This window comes from Echinops telfairi, unplaced genomic scaffold (genome assembly GCF_000313985.2).
Source record: "Echinops telfairi isolate 266 unplaced genomic scaffold, ASM31398v2 ScPeMD7_2573;HRSCAF=3158, whole genome shotgun sequence".
Taxonomy (NCBI): Eukaryota; Metazoa; Chordata; class Mammalia; order Afrosoricida; family Tenrecidae; genus Echinops; species Echinops telfairi.
Window position 1 is genome coordinate 8,999,110 of NW_022106471.1, and position 7,744 is coordinate 9,006,853.

Genomic DNA, 7,744 nt, shown 5'->3' on the forward strand with positions numbered 1-7,744 from the left:
TACAGCATGGTGTCACAAACAAGGTGGGATGTTCTAGGGACTGACAGACAGCCTAGCCACATATCACAGGTTTTGGAAAATTTGAGCTAACAAGCCATATAAAAGCCTACTGGTCAGAAAAAAAAATTTACCAAGAAAGAAAGAGATAGCGAGCATTTTAAATGATGCAATTTGAATAAAAGAAGCTCTCAAAAAGTCAAATCTTTATCCAGTGAAAGGCTCCACCGGGAAACTAAGTTTTCATCATTATTACAAGAATAGATTTTGATGCAAGAAACATTGTGTATATTCCTAACTATCTTTGAAATCAACTTATGAAATTGTCAATGTAGATGAAATAGCCAATTTACTAAATGTCAGGTGAGAATGAGATTAGATTCTGTCGAAAGTGTGGAAAATTAATTAGATCTTAAAAAAAGTTTTTTTTAACCAGAAGGAGGAACTCAAGTAGATATGCTCCAAATGTGCTCTAGATTGGTGCCATTCTGACAGAGAGCTTCTCCTAGGATGTATCATGGTACCATCAGTAAGCCTCTCTTTGGCAACTAACTCTCATGGTGCTTGAAATCTCTAAAGGTTCTTTTATAAAATCACACCAACGGTGTCTCTAGAGGGCCCCGTTTTCTCTAAAGCATGAGTTCAACCCTCACTCTTCTACCTTTTCCACTCCATGCAGGCTTGGGCTCAGAAAAGCAATTAGCACTTGGCTAGCTCCTACTTTCTGTGTACCTTCTTAAATATCTTTCTTTATTCCATGAGGGAAGCTGAAGGAGGTTAGGTTTGTCCTTCACTAGCCAGCAGGTACATTCATTTCCCAAAGATGGAAGGCTAATCAAAGCAGGATGCTCTCCAGCAACCTTCTAACCTACATAGGGCTCACCAGTTACACAACACCTCGAAGCAAATGCAACGAATGTGGTTTTTCTAGACCAGGCCAGGCCACGCCACTGGTTTAAGTTCTGGCACTATGCTACCCCATTCAATGCCTTCAACTTCCTTTCCCTGTCTCTGAAGGGCACTCTCCTAAAGCCCCAGGAGCAACAGCACCTAAAAAAGGCTATTAAGTCATAAGACTCCCTCACTGATCACTGAGACCAGATTTTTGACAACGAATAGCTTTTGTTTAGGCTGGGAATAGTGATGACGATAAGAGAATCAAGTAGTGAATGAGGTTATAAAACTTAGCTAGTCATACAGCTAAGTGGTACTGGAACCAAGCCTCAAATCTAGGCTGGCTGTCTAATGAACCAATTGTCTTAGTCATGATGTGACACTTGTAGACTCATAGGCAACCAGTCGGGCCAGAACAAGGCCCTTTATGTAGAATTCAGGCCAGGCTTGGCAAAGCCTTTCTGAGAGGCTCTGATAAACAATCAATGAAAAAGACCTTCATCCTAAGGACGTCTTCTCTTCATCGACTTGCAGAGGTTTTATTTACTCTCCCCATATAGGATTTAACAATAACCTCAGAAGGGCAGAGCATACTTCCCAAGGAGAGCCAACCTTTCTTCTTATGGAGATGTGGGCATACCATCTCTGAATCAGAAATTAATGTACGATACCTTTCAAAATACTAGGGCTTCCAGGGATAGGCAGACATATTGACTCCTAGGGCAACTACAAGCTACTTTGATTATTTGTGGCATCCTTCGGTGAAAGTGATTCCTAAGGTCGGCAGTTGGAAACTACCAGCCACTCCTCAGGAGAGAGACTGGGCTTTCTACTCCCATAAAGAGTGATAGTCTTAAAAAGAGTGACAGGCTTGGAAACTCCCAGGGGCAGTTCTCCCCTGTCCTGTCGGGTTGCTATGAGTCGGCATTGACTCCGTGGCAGGGAATTTGGTTTTTAGTGAAAGTGACCAAGCAAGAATATTCTGACTAGCATTGGGTTATCAGAGTATATTCAAATTCCAGCTCTGCTCATTGTAGTCCCTGTATATCTGGGGAAGTTACTGAATCTCCCTATGCCTCAGTTTTCCTCATCTTTAAAATGAGGATCCTACTACTACTTTATAGGGTTTTCTGAATATTTTATTAGTTAAAATATGTAAACCACTTAGACTGTCCTACTACCTGTCCTATAGTAAAGATTAGTAGTTATTGTAATTATCTATCCAATTATCTAGGGACCATCTAATTGCACTGATTCTTCTTCAGTCCTCCTTAGTCAGTGTCCAACTCTCACATGCATACAAGGCAAACAAAATTTCTAGTACCCTCAAGTTAGGTTATTTTTCAATTGAGTCCATCTCTAACAGGCAGCTGTTTGTCCTTCTGTTGTGTTCCTCTCCCCAGAAGCTGTAGCCACTTAAAAAGGGTCGGAGCAATCACATGTATAGCACTTAACCTACATCCCATCTAAAGAAATGATCAACACCAAGGACAGACAGGAAAACAGTAAATAACTTGAATGGTCTTTACAACCCCCCCCCCCCACACACACACACATAGTAGCATAAAGTCAAATTACGTATTTAAGCCTTTAGCAAAATAACTACTCCCCCCACCCCCAACCCCCCACAGGTATATGTTTACTCTCATTCTTCTCGAGTAAGATCACAATAAAGACGAATACAAAGATGTCTTAGTCGGTCAGTCTGGCGGTTCCTCCAAGTCTGGGCTGGTATTCTCATTCTTTTGCTTAGACAGCTCTTTGATGGTGTCCATTTCTGCAGCAGTGAACTTGGGGGTTAGGGTTACACTGCCGTAATCAAATTCTTCATCAAGTGAGAAGGGCTGAACTTCATCTGCAAGAAGCTCTTCCATGGGTGTGCCGGCTCTGCAGGCGGGAGGCCTTGGCTGCACCTCAGGGCTAACAAGCTGGTTTGTGGAAGGAATGTAAGAAGGAGTGCGGGGGGCCAATATCCTGCTCCACTTCTCCTGGAAGCAGCAGCAAATACCTGCTCACGTGGGGCTGAATATCTTCATCCATGTCCAAATCTTCTAAATCTAGGAAACTGTCTACCTTCACCTTCCCTGGACGATTCAGTTCACCTTGGAAAGAACTGCCAACTTTTTGGCCATCATCCATCAAGACCTGCTCTTCCTCAGGACTTTGTGATGGCAGATGCAGAAGGATGGCTTTGTTCCTGAGATGAAGGTCACTTTGTTCCTGGTCAGAGTCAGCTCTATTGAGGTAAATACGTTTTCTGAAGAATCGTTTTCTGAAGAATCGGTTCCAGCTGCTCCTTTTCGGGTCCCATTATCCTCTTTTGAAAGATGAGTAAAAGTGTTCAGAAATTCTTCATATGTTTGCTCATGGCAATTAACAAATCTATCCAAAATTTCGTCAATTAATTGATCTTCATCCACAATCTCCAGTCCTGGTATTTGGGCAGACAACTCCTCCCATTCCCTAGTGCTCCACCCTGATGCTCATGAAGTCACTTCGCACTTTGACGTCTTTATTCAGAGAGACATCCTACCACAAAATAACTACTTAATCTACATTGTCTACCCTGACAACTTTGTAAGATAATTTTAAAGAAGATATCCATATCCTTTATAAATAACAGAAGATAATCTTTTAATGAAATTCTGTTCATCTAAAACTAACCTTTGTTGGCTTTATGAACATTTGGTACTTTTTCTAAAATGGCATCCTATTTTTGAACTGCACAGTCCTGCATAATCTCTTAATTTTTTTACTTAGATTTGAAATAAGCACTTGGGTCAAAACAAATATATTAAAAGTTTCACATTTGGGCTCCCTCTAATTTTATTCTCAGAATAAATTATTTATGACTAATAATTTATTTCTCCTGACAGATATTTATACCTGAAATAGAAAATTGGTCCTATTTTTTATAATAAAACCCAATTAAATTCATAATATTTTATTTTTTAAAATTAAAAAACTTTATCAGCTTAAGTGTCTTCTTTGACTTACATCTTTAACTTTCTTTATGGAGCAAGCTAGGTCTTTAGAATCTGAGCTCAGAAGTGCCTAAGTAGAGATCAGAAGCTGGTGGAGAAGTAGGTGTTGGTATTTCACACAATTCCTGGCTTTGGCCACCAAGTGGTGCTGTTAATTCAGAGTGGATTAGCATAAGAGGGGTGGGGTTGGGTGACTTTGGGGTGGGTAAAGAGATGGGGAAGCAGTATCCAGCCAGTCGGTTAATGCAGGAGACACTCACAATCAGATAATCATAACTCTAGATACTATGAATTCATGTGTCATTGTACTGTCAATGTCATCAGTTTAAAAATGGAGGAGAAAACAAATCCATAGACTCCCTTAGGGAAACAATGATCCGGATATGCGTATCTGCACCAAATTTCATCCTTTAAGAATATGCAATTGTATAAATAATCATATAAGTTTGATTAATCTTCCTTTCCCCCATCAAAGTCCTCCAAATCTTCCCAAATAATACAGAAAACCTTTACAGGAAACAAAATAACAGTAAGTTAAAAAACTTGATGAGTAATACTAGGAATTTTCAGTTCTCTAAATTTTTTTTTTTAATTAGTTATCAGCCCAACAGTTTATCCTTAAGTTACCAGGTTTACCTGAGGAAACAGCTCCTATGAATGCATGAATGCCTTTTGCATTCTAGTTCTGAGGTGACATTTGGGGCCAGGGAACAGATGCAATAACTATCTGTGTTCAATTTTATTATTCAAAGCACCTTGGAGGCCTATGCAGACTGTCAAAGAAAGACATAGTAATTGACAACCCACTAGAAGGGCTGGCAGTGTCAGCACAATGAAGTGCACACTGAGCTGAAGTCAGTACAACCATAAAAGGTTGGTTCCTAGCTATTCAATTAGATGGTCTATCCCAAAGATGAAAGGAGCTAGTCAGAATCAACATGAACCCAGTTGTCTCAGCTCATTAACATCTGTATTTCTAAAGAAAAAAAATGTCCCTATTTGGGGAACCAGAGAGAGAGGTGTTGGAACAGTGCTTGCACTCTTCCTTAAGACTTTCAGGTATTGATTCTGACTCAGTGGACTGAGTCAACTCATACATACTTAACCACTTCTGTTAGCATTCTTTGTCTAATCAAATTATGAAACTGTAATTCAACTTCTAAGACAAATGTCAAGGTGAGACAGAGAAAATGTGTTTCTAAAGTTGATTAGTAGATGATGTCCAAAAGAAATTTCTGAAAAAAAAAAAAAAGTCCCAACAAAACCAAACCTGAGTTTGATTTGTTTTGGCAAGTGCCCCACAAAATTCATGTCATTAGGATGTCAAGTTCAATGCACCTTCTTCAGATCAAGGGACTAGCAAATTTCCTAAGGCTTCTTCTGAGTCATTTATTTAGGAACAAAAATTATAGTGTATGCACAAACAGGGGTGTGTGTTTTTTTTTTTTAACTTTCTTAAGATTCATGCCAAATATCCAAACCAGTTCTTCTGGCATTTCTTGGGAGTGTGTGTGTGTTACATACATGCATGCATGCATACACGTGCCTCGAGGAATGTATTACAATAGAATGGGAATTGTGCACTGTATTTAGAAGCTAAGGAAAATTTTAAAATAAAGGCAGAAACAACAAATAATGAAACTACTATTAAGTCCGCAGTTCTCCACCTGTGGGTTGCGACACCTCTGGGGGTTGAACGACCCTTTCACAGGGGTCGCCCGATTCATAACAGTAACAAAATGACAGTTATGAAGTAGCAATGAAATTAATTTTATGGCTGCAGGGGGGTCACCACAACATGAGGAATTGTATTAAAGGGTCGTGGCATCAGGAAGGTTAGAACCACTGTATCAAGTGTTCATTTTATACCAGGCTATGTTCTAACTGTTTATATATAAATGATATCTATAGCTGTGTCAATATAACCTTTCAATAACTTTTTGAAGCAGGTATTATCAGCCCTCTCCCACCCCTTTCTTAAACCAGTAAGGGAATAGGGGCTCAGACAGGTTAACTAACTTAAAGACCATCCACATCTCTCCTGGGCTCTGACTGATTTTAAAATCTATGTTCTTAGATCTCCATGCTGCACTACTTCACTTAGCACTTTTAACACTGAAAAGTTTAGCATATCTTAGGCCAGTGTTTCTCAAAATGTGGTCTGTGAACCATTCATATTAGAATTGCTGGTATTATGGGCCACATCTCAAGTCCAGTGAATCCGAATCTTTGAGGCAGGGCCTGGGAATCTGGACCAAACAATTTCTGAGGTATTTTTATGCATATGAAAGTTTGAGAACAACTGTCATAGCCCTTTCACAAATAAGTCAATAATTTTTTTTAAGAGAAGGGTGATATTCCATGTATAACATGCTATTTTAGCATTGGCATGACATTATACAAATTCAATTTCACTTTCAGAAGAAAAATGTTGCTGCCAAATCAGTTCAAATGCCTAAATTCTGTTTCATAGATAGTTGCTGAGAAAAACACATTTTCCTGGAATTTTTGCTTTCTTAAATGTTAATTTTTTTTTAAATTTTAAAATTTTTACTGCAATGTAGAGTAAGGGCGTGCCTCACTTTTGGAAATAGACATGTTCCAAATGGAAAGGTATGGTGACAAAATTCTATAGTTCACAAATGATATCTTATATTTTTAATGAAGAATTTCTAGTAGTGGAAAATACTTTTCCAAATATCACTGGTAGCAAGGATCTACATCTGTTTTCCTTGGTAAATTAACAAACATGAGTCAGCAGATAAGAAAGATGACCTAAAGCTGGGGCCAATAGCCAGGAATAAGGAGAGAAGAAATGAATGTTAAAAGTGAGGACCTTATAAGGTTTTCTGCATTTCTGAATCAGAGATTCCTTTCTAGAAATCGTAGGGTTTGGTACCGATCGCCTGAACTAGGATAACTCAACTATGAATACATGTTCCTAGTTTTAGATAAACTGAAAAACAAAAACAAAAACTTACAGCTATTGAGTCAGTTCTGACTCATGGCAACCCTTTGAGTTTTCAAGGCTGTACATCTTTACAGGAAGCAGTCAGCCTCATCTTTCTATCACAGAGCAGCTGGTGGGATCGAATTGTTGACTTTGTGGTTAACAATTCAACGGATAACCCATTAAACCATCAGAGCACTGCTACTTCTAGATTGCATTTACAATTTCCTTTGCTAAATAATACAAAGAAAATGCAGAAATAATGGAAGTTATTTGAATTAGATAAGCACATTGAGAGTAAAACAATCCTGAAATTATGACTATATTTTCATTTTTCCTTCGGAAAAACTATAGAAAGAAAAGGATGCGAGATCACCAATTTAAAAGTTGAAAGTGTGTGTAAAAACAAAAGCATTGTATGTGCTTGTAAAACACATGCTCTCCTTTAAAAACAAGCTCTACTATTTTCTTTATACTGTGGTTTCTATTCATTATTAGTGATTTTCAATAATTAGAGGCCTATTCTAGTATATGTGGTGTACAAGGGGGCACCCCAAAAAACCAGGATTCTTTTTTCAAAACGATGTACAGTGAACCCTCGCCACTTCGCGCTTCGACTTCCGCGGCTTCACTCTATCGCGGTTTTTGCATAACAGCACAAGCTCTGTCATTACTGCCACTGATTGGCTCATACTGTACACGCTTCTGTCTGCATCGCTACGTATCGGAGCTACGTATCAGATGCATTTTTGCTTTTGTACAGTGTACTGTAATTGTTTGAGATTTTTAAGAAATTTTATCTAAGCCCTATGATAGCTCCTAAATGAGCTTCTTCTTCTAAGCCTTCTGACAATAAAAATAAGCGCCAGAGGAAGATGCTCACCATCCAGGAAAAGGTAAAACTTTTGGATATGATCAA

At 38.7% G+C, this 7,744-nt stretch overlaps 1 protein-coding gene and 1 pseudogene across 5 annotated transcripts in view; both read right to left on the reverse strand.

The window, feature by feature from the left end:
- The window catches only part of EHBP1 (EH domain binding protein 1), a 421,355-nt gene that overhangs the window by 17,850 nt on the left and 395,761 nt on the right, over nt 1-7,744 (reverse strand). The window lies entirely within an intron of this gene.
- LOC105979316 lies at nt 2,592-6,473 on the reverse strand (annotated as a pseudogene).